Source organism: Sapajus apella, unplaced genomic scaffold, assembly GCF_009761245.1.
Source record: "Sapajus apella isolate SASKATOON/1434 unplaced genomic scaffold, GSC_monkey_1.0 scaffold38, whole genome shotgun sequence".
NCBI lineage: Eukaryota > Metazoa > Chordata > Mammalia > Primates > Cebidae > Sapajus > Sapajus apella.
The window spans coordinates 14,762,500-14,779,526 of NW_022436978.1; the positions used below are offsets into that span (position 1 = coordinate 14,762,500).

Here is a 17,027-nt window from a genome sequence, read left to right on the forward strand (position 1 = left end):
GTTGCCCAGGTTGGAGTGTAGTGATGCAATCGTAGCTCACCATAGCTTCACACTCCTGGGCTCAAGCTAGTCTCACCTTAGCCTCCTGAGTAGGTGGAACTACAGGCATGTGCCACCATGCCTGGCTAATTTTTTAAGAAATGGGGTCTTGCTCTCTTGCCTAGGCTGGTCTTGAATTCCTGATCTCAAGCAATCCTCCTGTCTCAGCCTCCTGAGTTGCTGGAATTACAGGTGTGAGCCACTGAACCTGGTGAACACAAATTATTTTAAATTCATAGCTGAGCTTGCAAGGAAAAAGGACTATCTGTAGTCATGCCTCACGCCTGTAATCCCAGCACTTTGGGAGGCCAAGGTGGGTGGATCACAAAGTCAGGAGTTTGAGACCAACTTGGCCAACATAGTAAAACCCCGTCTCTACTAAAAATATGAAAAATTAGCTGGGCATGGTGGTGGGCGCCTGTAATCCCAGCTACTTGGGAGGCTGACGCAGAAGAATCTCTTGATCCCGGGAGGTGGAGGTTGCAGTGAGCCGAGATTGTGCCACTGTACTCCAGGCTGGGTGAAAGAGCAAGATACTCTTTCAAAGAAAAAATATATATATATACATGTATATATATATACATACACACATACACATACGCACATAATCTCAAAAACAAAAGATCGTTTTTGAAATTATCATTTTAAATGACAAGATAAAGTTTAATTAAATGAATAATTTAATTATTACCATTGGACTTTTTGTAGATTGCACAGAGCATTCCAAACAAATGAAGGAGAATAAAAAATACATTGCATGTTATAAAATAAATGTGATTTTATTAATTATTTTATTCAAAAATATAGAACTACATATGTAATATAAAATGTATTTCTAATTATGAATCATGTTAAAAATAGTTTGGAAGCTGCTGATTTTGATTTCTGCTTCAAATTTTGCAAAATATATATATATATACATATTTTAAGACGGTCTCTCTCGCTCAGGCTGGAGTGCTGTGGCGCAATCTCAGCTCACTTCAACCTCTGCCTCCCAGGTCCAAGAGATTCTCCTGCCTCAGCCTCCTGAGTAGCTGGAACTACAGCCACATGCCACCATGCCCGGCTAATTTTGTGTTTTTAGTGAGACAAGGTTTTCTCCATGTTGGTCAGGCTGGTCTCAAACTCCTGACCTCAGGTGATCCACTCAGCCTCCCAAAGTGCTGGGATTACAGATGTGGGACACAACTCCCAGCCTGAATTTTGCAGGATAATAAATAGCCTTTTGAAGTACTGCTGGGCACTTGTCTCATTGTTTTTCTTTAGGTTAACATGTCAGCAATAATTCTTTTTGAGTTTCTGACACAAAATAGCAGTTTTTATCCAAATAAGTTAACTACTCTACCCCATCCCATACTAAGCTATTTCATACTAAGCCACTTGTATGGAAGGAAAAAGAAGGAAAAATCTAGTACTGTGACTGCCTACACTTCCCCCAGCATGGCCCCTGCGAGACTTGTGGCAGCCAAGACCCAGGAACTGTTCGAGGGCACCAGGCCCATCTGTCTGCGCTCACTCACCTACCTCAGGTACTCGCATGGGGGAGGGCACTGACTTTACATGCTGCTACAGCTCCTTGGTGAGCTGGCCCTGGTCATGGGACAGGAACTGTGGGGTCAGAACAATAGAGGGCTTCACCACCTGCAGAATAGGAGCAGAAGCTCATGATGAGCACCAACCTATTAGATAATTTTATTTTATTTTTCAACAAATCTACTTTAATTCCAAAAGAAATTAATCTAGAACGGTCAGTAACATGCAACATACTTCTGTTTCTTTTATAGGTATCTATCTAATACAAGTTTATTTGTGTATGTGCAATATAATAACTCTACCTTAGATATGAGTCCTAACAGGATGAAAATATTTTCTTGCAACTACTGCTTTATGCCTATGAAGGGTGTGAACTTGAAATGTCCTCTTGTCTTAAATCCAAGTTAATGACAGTGTCCTCTCAAAATTTTTCAAATTAATGACTTAATTTCATTTAAAAAATGGTTTCAGCAAATATGAAACTAGAAAGTCCTGTTATTTGTCCATTCATAATATGAGAAAAAAAAGAGATGATACATTCATCTATAGAAAAAGTGGGTTTAGAGAACAGTTCTGGTAGTATTTCACATAGTAAAGTATTGAAAGGTATGATAAGCAGCCCCCTTGACCAGGTAAAAAAAAATGATTTCAGTGTGTTTCTCTTCCAAATTGCTTAGTAACTCCAAGTGATTTTCAAATTTGGGGGCAGATTACTGGCACTGAGTTCATCAAATTTAGATCTATCTTGAACAGGAACATTATAGATTCAAGAACATCTCTAAACTTGCACATCTGGTGGAGTCTGGAATTAGGGACTACATGACCCAAGTCATCAGCTAAATGCACCAAAAGACTGAACTTTAGACAACCGTCTTCCATGGAGACTTCTTGCCAATAACAAGGAAGAGATGAACCAAAAACTTTTTTAACATAAGATTCCAAACGACTCTGGAGATCTTCAGGTGGTGTGTATGCTCGGCTTCATAAGGGTGGACACACTAGGATAGATTCCTTTTTCACCTCTTCTACAGTCTCAGCAACCACTGGCTCTATCTCTTTTCTGGATCGAGACCAAAATTCTCTGTGTGGTGCCCATGAGACTTTCCACATGAAGACTCTTCTGGTAATGCCGGACACAGATTGCACGGCCATCTTCGCTGAGATCCACTCTAGAGGATTCTAAAAAAGTTTCTTGAATGAGTGGAAAAACAAGGCGATGCTTGACTCTATAGTGGTCAAAAGCATGGGGGCCTCAGAAAAAGATAGATCCAAGTTTAAATTCCTGTAATTGGAATTTCTACTTCATGCCATGCAAAATTACTTTACCCCTCTTAACCTCAGTTTCCTTCTGTGTGAAATGGGAACAATAAATTTCATTCCTCATTCAGTTTCCCTCAAGGATTCATGAGATAATACCTCTAAATCATCCAACTCATTTAAATGTATCATCATTTCTGTCAAAACTAGTGGGATCAATTTCACTATTATTGGATATACAGTTCTGTGCCTGAAACCTACAAAAAAAGAAAATCTTACATCTAGAACATGTGATTTGTCATTGTTATATTATTAATCATAACCGTATTTAATCACACAAGGCCTTGTACATGGCAGGTGCTCAATAAACGCTTGTGGAATCAATGCATGTGGGCTCCGCAGCCACACTGTTTAGGTTCTATTCCACCTCTACCACTTATTAGCTGAGTGATCTGGGCAAGATAATTCACCTCTTTATGCCTTCACTGCCTTCTCTATAAAAGATATATAATAAGAATCCCTAGCTCCTTAGGTTGTTGCCAGGGGTGAATGATTTGGCACATAGTAGGTGCTTGTTAAACATTAGCTGTGATTATCTCCTTCCAAATCTTCCTTTTCAGAGCCACCAATAAGGCCACAGTGCCACCTGGTGACCCTAGAGTCGCCCACTAGGCTCTCTCTCCACCATAGGTCCCAGACTGGGTAGTTACTGCCTGGAGGTTTCTGCTGCACCTGCCTTCTCAGTGCTCACATAAAGACTTTTGTATTTTCCTCCTCGCATCCCTGCAGGTGGGGTTCAGGTTGCCCAACACAACTGGGTGGTCCACACAGGGCAGTGGCCGCCTGTGCCAACCCTGTGAGGTCGCTGGAGGACCATTGTTCCTTCCTTCTCATGTTCTGGGCAGATGCCAGGGTGGGGGTGACCCACACCCTCAAGTTTCTTGCTTTGGAGGGTCACATTTTCTGCTGGCAAGGCAGGCAAAGGTCACAGGAAGCCAGAGACCCGTGACCTCTCTGTGCCGTGGGCCCAAACTATAAAGACCTGAACCCGCTATGCTAGAAGTCCAAGGCTCAAGTGCTCCCCAGGGCTTCTTGCCTCACAGCCTCTGCTGAGGGAGGATGAAGACTATGTCCTCCCAGAGCTTTGGGAGCTTGTAGCAAGCTGTCTCCCCAGAACAAAATCTCCTGGAAACCTCAAACTGTGTCTAAAACATTTGTGTACATTTTACATCCTATTTCCCATATGTCAGCATGTTTTAGGAAAAAAATCTCAATTTCCTAAATATGCAAGAGAAATGGATATTGTCGGACAATGTGACTTTTTAAAACATGTTATTTAGGCTGGGCATGGTGGCTCATGCCCGTAATCTCAGCACTTTGGGAGGCTGAGGTGGGCAGATCACCTGAGGTCAGGAGTTAGAGACCAGCCTGACCAACAAGGAGAAACCCCATCTCTACTAAAAATACAAAATTGGCTGGGCATTGTGGCACATCCCTGTAATCCCAGTTACTCAAGAGGCTGAGGCAGGAGAATTGCTTAAACCTGGGAGGCAGAGGTTGCAGTGAGCTGAGATCACGCCATTGCACTCCAGCCTGGGCAACAAGAGCAAAACTCTGTCTCAAAAAAAAAAACCTGTTATTTAAAAATCTTTCCCACCCCATTTCTGACCTCCAAGAATGCCAAATACTTGAACAAACATTATTAAATGTCTACTATGGGCCAGGTGCAGTAGATTACACCTGTAATGCCAACACTATGGGAGGCCAAGGAGGGCAGATCACTTGAGGCAGGAGATCGAGACCAGCCTGGCCAACATGGTGAAACCCCGTCTCTACTAAAAATACAAAAATTAGCGAGGTGTGACAGTGCACGCCTGTAATTCCAGCTATTAGGGAGGCTGAAGCAGGAAAATTGCTTGACCCAGGGGGTGGAGGTTGCAGTGAGCTGAGATCGTGCCACTGCACTACAGCCTGGGCAACAGAGCAAGACTCCATCTAAAAACAAACAACAACAAAAAACTGAGTCTCAGCCAAGTGGAGTGGCTCATGTCTATAATCCCAGCACTTTGGGGGGCGGGCCAAGGTGGGGGAATCACCTGAGGTCAGGAGTTCCATATCAGCCTGGTTAACATGGTGAAATCCCATTTCTACTAAAAATGCAAAAATTAGTTGGGCATGGTTGCAGGCACCTGTAATCCCAGCTACTCAGGAGGTTGAGGCAGGAGAATCACTTGAACCTGGGAGAAGGAGGTGGCAATGAGCCGAGATCGTGCCATTGCACTCCAGCCTGGGCAACAAGAGCAAAACTCCATTTCAAAACACAAACAAACTGAGTCTCAGAATGATGAAGAACTTTGTCCAATATGACTCAGCTAGTAAGTGTTGAGACCTTGCATCCAACCAAAGCCTAGCTCATTCTAAAGGCCATGCTATGTGTTCTCTAGCCGCTGGAGAATAATTTTAACACAATCAATGAAACTTCTACACAACAATGTTCTTGTCTCAAGTCCAAGAGTGCCTCCTATACCTTCTATAATACTGGCTTTCCGGTCAGTAAAGATGCCACTCTAATGTGTAATCATGTGGCAAATGGAGATATGACCAAAGTCATCATGTGTGTACACCCATACACACTCTTCCTGTGTCTGATGAAATTCAAGTACCCTTTTTGATTACTTAGCAAAACTGAGCTTTAAAACGGTTAAAGTTTCGCCAGGTGTAGTGGCTCATGCCTGTAATCCCAGCACTTTGGGAGGCCGAGGTGGGTAAATCACAAGGTCAAGAGATTGAGACCATCCTGGCCAACATGGTAAAGCCCCATCTCTACTAAAAATACAAATTTAGCTGGCTGTGGTGGCACATGCCTGTAGTCCCAACTACTTGGGAGGCTGAGGAAGGAGAATTGCTTGAACCTGGGATTCAGAGGTTGCAGTGAGCTGAGGTCATGCCACTGCACTCCAGTCTGGCAACACAGCAAGACTTTATATATATATATATATACACATATATATGCACATATACATATATATGTATATATAAAAGGTATATGTGCATATATATGTGTATATAAACATAAAAGGGTTAAGGTTTCTATATCCATGTAACTTTCTGTATTGCTTTTGAAGTCTCTGGGTAAATGAATATTCTTCTAATAGTGACCTATGATTCTGTTTTGATCAAGTGTTTTCCAACATGACATCTTTGATGGGTTTCTCCATCATCAAAATCCTAAATCAAGTCTTTTTGGCTTAAAATTAACCTTGGGATTTTTCAGCTGGGTCCCTCAGGGAGTCTAAAGAATATGTCTCTTGTAAAGATATAAAATGATTCAATTTACTTGATAGATTGTATTGGTGGTCATTGTCAAATGTGGTGATACTGCGTGGGAGGGCATTGTCAAACGGGGTGATATTAGATCTCATCTCAGTTATATTTATGGGTATGTTGTTGATATACATGTTCCAAAAATTATATACATTTATACAAATTGAATATGTTATGATTTGTAATTTTGATTGTTATGCTAAATATTTGCTAAAGTTATATTTGTATAAACATGTTAATGGCTGGGCACAGTCACTCATGACTGTAATCTCAGCACTTTGGAAGACTGAGACGGGTGGATCAACTGAGGTCAGGAGTTCAAGACCAGCCTGACCAACATGGTGAAACCCCTACTAAACGTCTCTACTAAAAATACAAAAATTAGGCCAGGCATGGTGGCTCACGCCTGTAATCCAAACACTTTGGAGGCCAAGGCGGGCGTATCACCTGAGGTCGGTGATGGCGAAATCCCGTCTTTATATAAAAAAAAAAAAAAAAAAAAATTAGCCAGGTGTGGTGTCGGGCACCTATTATCCCACCTACTCGGGAGGCTGAAACAGGGGACTCACTTGATCCCTGGAAGTGGAGGCTGCAGTGGTCTGAGATCATGCCCATTGCACTCCAGCCTGGGCAACAAGAGTGAAACTCCATCACACACACAAAGTACAAAAATTAGCTGGGCATGGTGACACATGCCTGTAGTCCCAGCTACTCGGGAGGCTGACACAGGAGAATTTCTTGAACCTTGGAGGTGGAGGTTGCAGTGAGCTGAGATGGCGCCATTAAACTCAAGCCTGGGCAACAGAGCAAGACTCCATCTCAAAAAATAACAACAAAATGTTATTAATATATTCTGAAGATTATATGAAATTTATAAAAGTCTGGTGGTCCTGATGTGATGCTGTCAGTCATGATTCTGGCTACTCTCTTAAAATGCTGTACATAAGACTACTAACTAAATTTCCTTGTGAATTGGGAACTTTGATCAGATTTTCATCATAACTATTGATTCCATAATCCATATTTACTGTTTTGACTTCTTCTCTAAAACTGTTTGTAATCAGCAATAGTCCAAATTCAAATTTTCTTTTCTTTTCCTTTTTTTTTTTGAGACGGAATCTTGCTCTGTCACCTAAGCTAGAGTGTAGTGGTGCCATCTTGGCTCACTGCAACCTCTGTCTCCTGGGTTCAATCTATTCTCCTACCTCAGCCTCCCAAGTAGCTGGGACTACAGGCACCCACCACCACGCCCAGCTAATTAGTGGTGGTAGAGACAGGGTTTCACCATGTTGGCCAGGCTGGTCTTGAACTCCTCACCTTGTGATCTGATGTGCACCTCAGCCTCCCAAAGCACTGGGATTACAGCCATGAGCCACCATGCCTGGCCCCAAATTTGCTTTTCATGGAAAAAACTCTTACAAGTCCTCTTGAACACAGGTTTCTGATAACTCACAACAATGAACTACCCAGGCTTCAACACTATGCGATATAGGCATGTCAGAAACTCACACTTACATCCCCTCAATACATTAAAAAGAAACATGTTTTAAAAAAGCAGAGAAATGCAAATCAAAACAACATTGAGATACCATCTCACGCCAGTTAGAATGGCAATCATTAAAAAATCTGGAGACAACAGATGCTGGAGAGGATGTGGAGAAATAGGAACACTTTTGCACTGTTGGTGGGAGTGTAAATTAGTTCAACCATTGTGGAAGACAGTGTGGCGATTCCTCAAGGACCTAGAAATAGAAATTCCATTTGACCCAGCAATCCCATTACTGGGTATATATCCAAAGGATTACAAATCGTTCTACTATAAGGACACGTGCACACGAATGTTCATTGCAGCACTGTTTACAATAGCAAAGACCTGGAACCAACCCAAATGCCCATCGACGATAGACTGGATAGGGAAAATGTGGCACATATACCCCATGGAATATTATGCAGCCATCAAAAACGATGAGTTTGGGTCCTTTGTAGGGATATGGATGAACCTGGAAACCATCATTCTCAGCAAACTGACAGAAGAGCAGAAGATCAAACACCGCATGTTCTCACTCATAGGCGGGTGTTGAACAATGAGAACACATGGACACAGGGAGGGGAGCACTACACACTGGGGTCAGTTGGGGGGAAATAGGGGAGGGACGGTGGGGGGTGGGGAGCTGGGGAGAGATAGCAAGGGGAGAAATGCCAGATGTAGGTGATGGGGAGGAAGGCAGCAAATCACACTGTCACGTGTGTACCTATGCAACAATTTTGCATGTTCTTCACATGTACCCCAAAACCTAAAATGCAATAAAATAAATAAATGGGGAAAAAAAAATCAAAGGTCCGGGTGCACTGGCTCACACCTGTAATCCCAGCATTTGGGAGACCAAGGTGGGCAGATCACTCGTGGTCAGGAGTTTGAGACAAGCCTGGCTGACATCGTGAAACCCCATCTCTACTAAAAATACAAAAATTAGCCAGGCATGGTATGGTGGTGCATGTCTGTAATCCCAGCTACTAGGGAGGCTGAGGCATGGTAATTGCTTGAACCTGGGAGGCAGAGGTTGTAGTGAGTCAAAATTGTGCCACTGCACTCCAGCCTGGGTGACAGAGTGAGATACTATCTCAAAAATGAAAATCAATAAACTAAAAAACAATCTCTAGAACTCTAATAAACTTAAGTGTTCAAAAAACTGCTGAGATTGCCGGGCGTGGTGGCTCATGCCTGTAATCCCAGCACTTTCGGAGGCTGAGGTGGGTGGATCACCTGAGGTCAGGGGTTCAAGACCAGCCTGGCCATCAGGGTGAAACCCCATCTTAAAGAAAAACAAACAAACAAACAAAAAACTGCTGAGATCCAGCAAAACAAAAAAATCCATAAAATTAAGATGTTTTTATAACTGTAACTTGCAGTTAAAACATTGTTATTACTTTTTTTTTTTTTTTTTTTTTTGAGACAGAGTCTCACTCTGTTGTCCAGGCTGGAGTGCAGTGGCGCGATCTCAGCTCACTGCAACTTCCACCTCCTGAGTTTAAGTGATTCTCTAGCCTCAGCCTCCCAAGTAGCTGGGACTGCAGGCGCTCGCCACCACGCCCAGCTAATTTTTGTATTTTTCATGGAGACAGGGTTTCACCATATTGGCCAGGCTGGTCGCCAGCTTCTGATTTCAGGTGACCCCCACACCTCCCTCCCCAGCCTGGGACTCCCCAAGTGCTGGGATCACAAGCGGGAGCCACCGCACCCCGCCCTTTACTTGTTTTGTTTTCTAGATTCAAGAAACGTTTTCCTCACAAGCTATCTGTAATTTACACCAATTTGGTAAAGCACACTTTTGTGAACAAAGGTGGGTGGAAGCGTTTGTTTTTCTTTCCTACTGGATCCCTCCAAAGTCTGGAACCTATTCATAAATATTCTTATTTTCACGTTCATATTCTCTTTATCAGCAGGCTAGAATCAGAAAGAGTGGTTCTACCATCAACCTTTGACGGAAACATCCTATTTAAGAACATGCAGAAAATGCCTGGCCCGAGTGTGCAGACTCGGAGTGAAGAAGAACGTGTCCCTCCCTGCAGGCCAGAGAACCTTACAGCTTTTCGGGGAGCAACTTGTCAAGGGGGGTCCCGGCAGCTGCTCGCGGGCAGGAACCAGGGGGCGCAGCCGCGGGGGCGGCCCTCGGGCAGGCGGGGACCTTCTGCTTCCTGGCGTCTTCCTCCTCCGCCCCGCCGGCTGCTGGGGAGCGGCGGCCGCCCATTGCCTGGAGGTCGCTCTATCGCTTCCTCCCGCTGAGGGAAGGAAGAGGCGGAGGCGGCCGGAGTCGGGTGGGCGGCCTGAGGCGACAGCCCGTCCGGCCCCCGCGGGAATATGGCGACCTGGGCAGCAGCAGCCTCGGGGCTGCACCGCTGAGTTCCCGGAGGAGCGAAGGCGCCTCGCGAGAAGATGCAGCCGAGTGGAACCCTGGCCCCGCTGCAGCAGCAACGCAGCCCGGAAACCCCAGGCGGGGTGCTGGGCACCAAGGAGCACCACCGCAACCTCCAGGCGGCGCCACAGTAACCTCCAGGAGGCACTGCACCAGCCTCCAGGCGACGCCCACACCATCCTCCAGGGGGCGCCGCACCAACCTCCAGGCGGCGCCCACACCAGCCTACAGGGGATGTCTCGCGCAGTGTACCTGCCGCTGCCACCCAGGGGCGGGAACTGCACTGTCGCCCGGCCACACTGGCCCGGTTGGCCCAGGCCCGCAGCAGCTGGAGGAGGAGCCCACGGCCACTGCCCCGAGGTGACAAAGAAGAGCAGAATGGCGCCCCAGAAAAGGGCTCAGAGCTTGGGGCCCCTTGCCAGGAAAGGCCAGAAGCAGAAGATGGAGAGATGGAGGTAGAGAAGCAGCAGGTGGGAAGGAGCGGAGCTCCACCGGCGGGGTCAGCATCCACTGGCGGGTTAGAGTATGGAGGTTGAGGCTGGGCGCGGTGGCACACGCCTATAATCCCAGCGCTTTGGGAGGCCGAGGAGAGTGGATCGCGAGGGCAAGAGATCGAGACCATCCTGGTCAACAAGGTGAAACCCCGTCTCTACTAAAAATACAAAAATTAGCTGGGCATGGTGGCGTGCGTCTGTAGTCCCAGCTACTCGGGAGGCTGAGGCAGGAGAATTGCTTGAACCCAGGAGGCGGAGGTTGCGGTGAGCCAAGATCGCGCCATTGCACTCCAGCCTGGGTAACAAGAGCAAAACTCCGTCTCAAAAAAAAGAGTATGAAGAGATTGAAGCAGGGCAGAAAGAGTAGAATCGAGAAGGTGCAATGACACAACAGAGCACAATGCAGAATCCAGCCCCAGGACTCCAATAAAGTCTGGCTTTAATTCCAGCACAAACCACCCCCCCCCCACACACACACCCCTAATCAGAGAGGATCAGGGGAGAGGGAGGTCCCAAGGCACACTGGAACCTGAAGGGCGGGAATCTGAGGCCAAGACTGATTGTGGGTAATGATGGGAATCGGGAAAGGAGAAAGTGAGGCAGAATGGGGGGACAGAGGTGGAGGGGTGGGGCACTGAGCTGGGTTAGGAAGGATTAGAAATCAGAACCTTAGGAAGGATCCAAAAAGGAACTGTCCTTAAGAAGGTGCGTGCTGTGGCCGGGCGCTGTGGCTCATGCCTATAATCCCAACACTTTGGGAGGCCAAGGCAGGCGGATCACCTGAGGTCAGGAGTTGGAGACCAGCCTGGCCAACATGGAGAATCCCTGTCTCTACTAAAAATACAAAAATTAGCCCGGCATGATGGCGCCTGCCTGTAATCCCAACTACTCGGGAGGCTGAGGTGAGAGAATCATTTGAACCCTGGAGGCAGAAGTTGCAGTGAGCAGAGATCGTGCCATTGTACTCAAGCCTAGTGTTAATCAAGTAGAACAATGTAAAACTGGATAATTAATATTAAAAAGAAGGCTGGACGCAGTGGTGCACACCTGTAATCCTAGCACTTTGGGAGGCTGAGATAGATGGGTCACCTGAGCTCAGGAATTTGAGAACAGCCTGGTAAATATAGAGAAAGTTTTGCAAAAGACAGAATGGTGTTCAAATGGAGATTCTCATGAAATAAAAGATGAGGCCGGGCGCGGTGGCTCACGCCTGTAATCCCAGCACTTTGGGAGGCCGAGGTGGGCGGATCACGAGGTCAAGAGATCGAGACCATCCTGGCCAACACGGTGAAACCCTGTCTCTACTAAAAAGACAACCAAATTAGCCGGGCATGGTGGCACACGCCTGTGGTCCCAGCTACTTGGGAGGCTGAGGTGGAAGAATCGCTTGAACCCAGGAGGCGGAGACTGCAGTGAGCTAGATTGCACCACTGCACTCCAGCCTAGTGACAGAGCAAGACTCCGTCTCAAAAAGAAAAAGAAAAAGAAAAAGAAATAAAAAAGGTGAAAGTATAATCTTAAATAATGTAACACAGCATTTTTCAAGAGGTTGAAGTGGCATTTTGCCTTTTGATCACCTAACTTACTATATATATATATAGAGAGAGAGAGAATGGGCTTTCAGAATAGTGGTTTTTGTTTTGTATTTTTTTTTTTTTTTTTTTTGGGACGGGGTTTCACTCATGTTGCCCAGGCTGGAGTGCAATGGCGCGATCTCGGCTCACCGAAACCTCCGCCTCCTGGGTTCAGGCAATTCTCCTGCCTCAGCCTCCTGAGTATCTGGGATTACAGGCACGCACCCTCATGCCCAGCTAATTTTTTGTATTTTTAATAGAGACGGGGTTTCACCATGTTGACCAGGATGGTCTCGATCTCTTGACCTCGTGATCCACCCGCCTCGGCCTCCCAAAGTGCTGGGCTTACAGGCTTGAGCCACCGCGCCCGGCCCTTGTATTGTTTTTTGAGACAGAGTCTCACTCTGTCACCCAGGCTGGAGTGCAGTGGCGAGATCTTGGCTGACTGCAACCTCCACCTCCTGGGTTCAAGCAATTCTCGTGTCTCAGCCTCCTGAGTAGCTGGAACTGCAGGCGCACACCCCCACGCCAGCAATTTTTTTGTATTTTTACTAAAGACAGGGTTTTACCATGTTGTCCAGGCTGGTCTCGAATTCCTGACCTCAGGTGGTCTGCCCACCTTGGCTCCCCAAAGTGTTGGGATTACAGGAGTGGGCTTTTAACATAGCTACTGGATCCTCTCAAGTATTCTCAGAGGAGCCTTGGGAGGTCTGGGCTCTCCAGCAAGGGGAAGGTACAGAGCACCAGCAGAAGGTACAGAGCGTGGGTGCGGGACAGACTGGGCCGAGGCCAAAAAGCATGTGTCCTCCTGTGAGTTAAGTCCTTTGGAGCCAGGCTTAGAAGCAGCAGGTGGAGAGTGGGATAAAAAGCCAACAGGGGTTTCCTGTTTGAGGAGCTAGGTGTAGACAATGTGAGGAATGTGTGTTGGATAGGACAAGAGGAAATGCTGCCCCGAAGAGAAGCACAGAGCAATGGAGCTGTGTGGCCCCAGGGCCAGGGCCGGCCACTTGGGATGTGACTTTGGCTTGGGAGTTGGGGTTTGTTTTTTTGTTTGAGGTAGAGTCTTGCTCTGTCACTGAGGCTGGAGAGCAGTGGCATGATCGCGGCTCACTGCAACCTCTGCCTCCCCAGTTCAAGTGATTCTCCTGCCTTAGGCACCCCAGTAGCTGGGATTACAGGTACCTGCCGCCACACCAACAAATTGTTTTTGTTGTTGTTGTTTTTTAAGACAGAGTCTCTCTCTGTTGCCTAGCCTGGAGTGCAGTGGCATGATCTTGGCTCACTGCAACCTCCGCCTCCTGGGTTCGAGCAATTTTTCTGCCTCAGCCTCCCGAGTAGCTGGGACTACAGGCACCCACCACCATGCCTGGCTAATTTTTGTATTTTTAGTAGAGGTGGGGTTTCACTATGTTGGCCAGGCTGGTCTCGAACTCCTGACCTTGTGATCCGGCCACCTTGGCCTCCCAAGATGCTGGGATTATAGATGTGAGCCACGCCCAGCTGGCATAGATATTTGAAAAGTAAGAAAGTTAGTTTCTGGGTTACAGGAAACTCGTGTTTATGTTACCTAACAAAGGCCTGAAGTGGAAATACTTCATGTTGTTGAGTAAACTGAAAAGATAGACTTTATATATCAGCCCTGAGTGGTCATTCTGCTAACACATGATGGTCGGGAAATATCCTGACTCCATTCTCATTCTGATCCACCGTACCCAGAACCTTCAGAATACTCTATCTCACACACTCTTTGAGTATAACAAAGACTGTAGAAGGAACTCTGCTGCCTATTTCAGCCTAAACTCCCAACTAGGCTCCATGCTGCCTTTCACAGCTGCTCCCTCCACCTCGTCAACTTCTTCCAATCACATTGGTTGTGTCCCCTCACTGTTGCACAGAGGACTGCAGCCTGGATCAAGTCTTTGTTCCATATGCTTTCATCTTGACTTACCAATGGGGTTGCAAGATCTTTTAGGGAAAGGATTTATGTCTTTTAAAATTTATTTCGTTTCTTCTCAGGGCCTCAGGCAAAGCATATGGTAAATAGTTAGTGGCTGCTGCTTATGTCAGTTTACCCTGACCAATACTCAGAGCAGCACCAGCCACAATTAGGAATTTAATAAGAATATTTGGGATTGAGACAAGGATCCTCTCAGAGTCAGAAATTATCTCGGAATGTCTTTTTGTTTTGTTTTGTTTTTAATTTATTGGGTCTCTGTGACTCTAGTCAGTGACTTGGTGTGACTTTTGTGATGACAACATTAATAATAAAGCCTTAAAAATGACTTGGTTAATGGTGTTCAAAAGGTCTAAGTCTGAATGCCAGCTCTGTCACTTATTAACTATGTGACCTTGGGCAGGGCACTGTGAACTACAGTTTTCTCATAAAAGAATGACGATTGCTGGGCGCAGTGGTTCATGCCTGTAATCCCAGCACTTTGGGAGGCCAAGGTGAGTGGATCACCTGAGGTTGGGAGTTTGAGACCAGCCTGACCAACATGGAGAAACCACCTCTACTAAAAATACAAAATTAGTCAGGCATGTGGCACACACCTCTAATCCCAGCTACTTGGGAGGCTGAGGCAGGAGAATCACTTGCACCTGGGAGGTGGAGGTTGCAGTAAGCTAAGATTGCGCCACTGCACTCCAGCCTGGGTGACAGAGCGAAACTATCTGGGAGGCTGAGGTGAGAGGCTCACCTGAGCTTGGGGAAGTGGAGGCTTCAGTGAGCTTGGATGTGCCACTGGACTACAGCCTGGGCAACAGTTAGACCCTGTCTCAAAAAAAAAAAAAAAGAGTGATGATCATGGGCACCTTAGAATGGTTGTGAGGATTAAGTTATATGCCAAAAATAAATTGTCTACCATAGCAAATGATGGTAATAGATGTTAAATAAATTTTTTTTTTCTTTTTTTGACACTTAGTTTTGTTCTGTCACCCAGGCTGGAGTGCAGTGGTGTGATCTTAGCTCACTGCAACCTCTGTATTCCCAGGCTCGAGTGATTCTCCTGCCTCAGCCTCTGGAGCACCTGGGACTACAGGCACAAGCCACCACACTTGGCTAATTTTGTCTTTTTATTAGACACGGGGTTTCACCATGTAGCCATGCTATCTTAGTTTACCATGGGGGAGGTGTTTGCCAGATTTTTTGGTCTTGAACTCCTGACCACAGGTCATCTACCCGTCTCACCCTCCTGAAGTGTTGGGATTTTTATTACAGAAAATTTAAAATCTGTCACTTTTTATTTTATTGATTTTCTATTTTCTTCTTTACCTGGATCACAAAGATAATTTCAAATTTTCTTTTCTTTTTTTTTTTTTTTTTTTTTTGAAACGGAGTCTCGCTCTGTTGGCCAGGCTGGAGTACAGTGGACAATCTCAGTTCACTGCAACTTCCGCCTTCCGTGTTCAAGTGATTCTTCAGCCTCAGCCTTCCGAGTAGCTGGGACATGTGCTATGACGCCTGGCCAATTTTTTGTATTTTTAGTAGAGATGAGGTTTCACTGTTTTAGCCAGGATGTTCTCCATCTCCTGATCTCGTGATCTGCCCACGTTGGCCTCCCAAAGTGCTGGGATTACAGGCAAGAGCCACCATACCTGGCAATTTCAATTTTTTTTAAAACTTTTTTGGAGGTTAGGTATTTTGTGATAATGAGAAGTTGGTAGACATCATATTAACAGAGATGATTTAAAAAAACATTTTTGGTAATTATCTGGACCATAAGAAAATACTAAACAAGCCAAATTACTGTTAGCTAAAGGCTTGGGAATCAGGAGAAGAGGGAGGAAGAGAAGGTGGAGAGAGTCCTTAGATTATTGGTTGAAGCATGACCTACTGACTTAATTTAGCACCCATAGTGGTAAGGAAGTCCCTCCTAAGGCTTCCTGCCTTGGTTAGAGAGTGTTCCAGTGTTGTGTTATAAGCCTCCACGGCAGAGCCACAGCACTGAGTCTGACCAGCTAGAATTTGATGCAGGATGGGTATGGCCGAAAGGAGACCACTGTGAATTAACCAGGAGTAAGAACGTCAAAACTGATCTTTATTTCACCCAAAGGCAGAATGATAAAATGGCATTCTTCTCTATTTAAATTCTATCCCATCTTTCTTCTTGTCCTTCCTCTCAAGGTTGCTGGCAGAGGTGGTTGGGGCTATGTGCCTGAAGTGAAGATTCTGCCCACTGGTCAAGACACCTCCCTCTCAGATGCTGGCTCTGCCCCTGCTTTTGGGGGTCGACCCCTGTACTCGCAGGACCTTAGGTGACTCTGTAAGTATAGTAAAACTCAGTTAATCTGATGTTATCATTCAATGTTTTTTAAAAAGTGGAGCATCCAGTTGACAAGGTAAGACTTTTTCCTGACGCCTTTGGTTGTTTATTTAAAAGTACAGGCAATATATAAGATGAAAGACAAACTCAGAGGTTCAAATACATCCAATAAATTGAAACAGCAGTGACATACGCATCCAAAGATGACTGTAGCTATTTAAAGCCATGTCTTGTTTCTCTAGGCAAAAGTACAACATTGGTTATAAAACATAAACCTTCTTTGCACGATAAGGCAATGAAAGACAATCCTACTATCTCTTTTGCTAAACTCAGTGGTCTTCAATGTCATAGCAAAAAGATGATATGATTATAAAGTGAGACTAGAGAAGAATTTCCTCATAAAATTTCTGAACCAACTGCATCACATTCTATAATATTCCCTTGTCCATTATTTAAAAAGCTTCCTTAGCAAGCCTGGTTCTATATTGCTTTCTCTGCTTTTCAGCATTATCATTAAGCTCAGAGCTTCTGTAAACTAAGAATCACTCAATTTAGCCTCAGCAAAAAATAAACAGAATACTCCTATATGAAAGCCTATTGTAAAGAGTAGTTAATGAGTAAATAGAAATT

At 45.4% G+C, this 17,027-nt stretch overlaps 1 long non-coding RNA gene and 1 pseudogene across 2 annotated transcripts in view; one reads left to right on the forward strand and one right to left on the reverse strand.

Moving 5' to 3' along the window:
* Window positions 1-16,646, forward strand: part of LOC116565043 — a gene marked incomplete at its 5' end in the record, with an annotated part of 36,912 nt that extends 20,266 nt beyond the window's left edge. Inside the window, one exon of the long non-coding RNA XR_004275224.1 lies at window positions 16,259-16,646. This is a non-coding gene — a long non-coding RNA (uncharacterized LOC116565043). The remainder of the gene's footprint in view (window positions 1-16,258) is intronic.
* LOC116564895 lies at window positions 1,735-4,199 on the reverse strand (annotated as a pseudogene). Its single transcript, XR_004275152.1, has one exon. The product of XR_004275152.1 is annotated as a 39S ribosomal protein L50, mitochondrial pseudogene (transcript).
* Window positions 16,647-17,027: the final 381 nt, after the last annotated feature.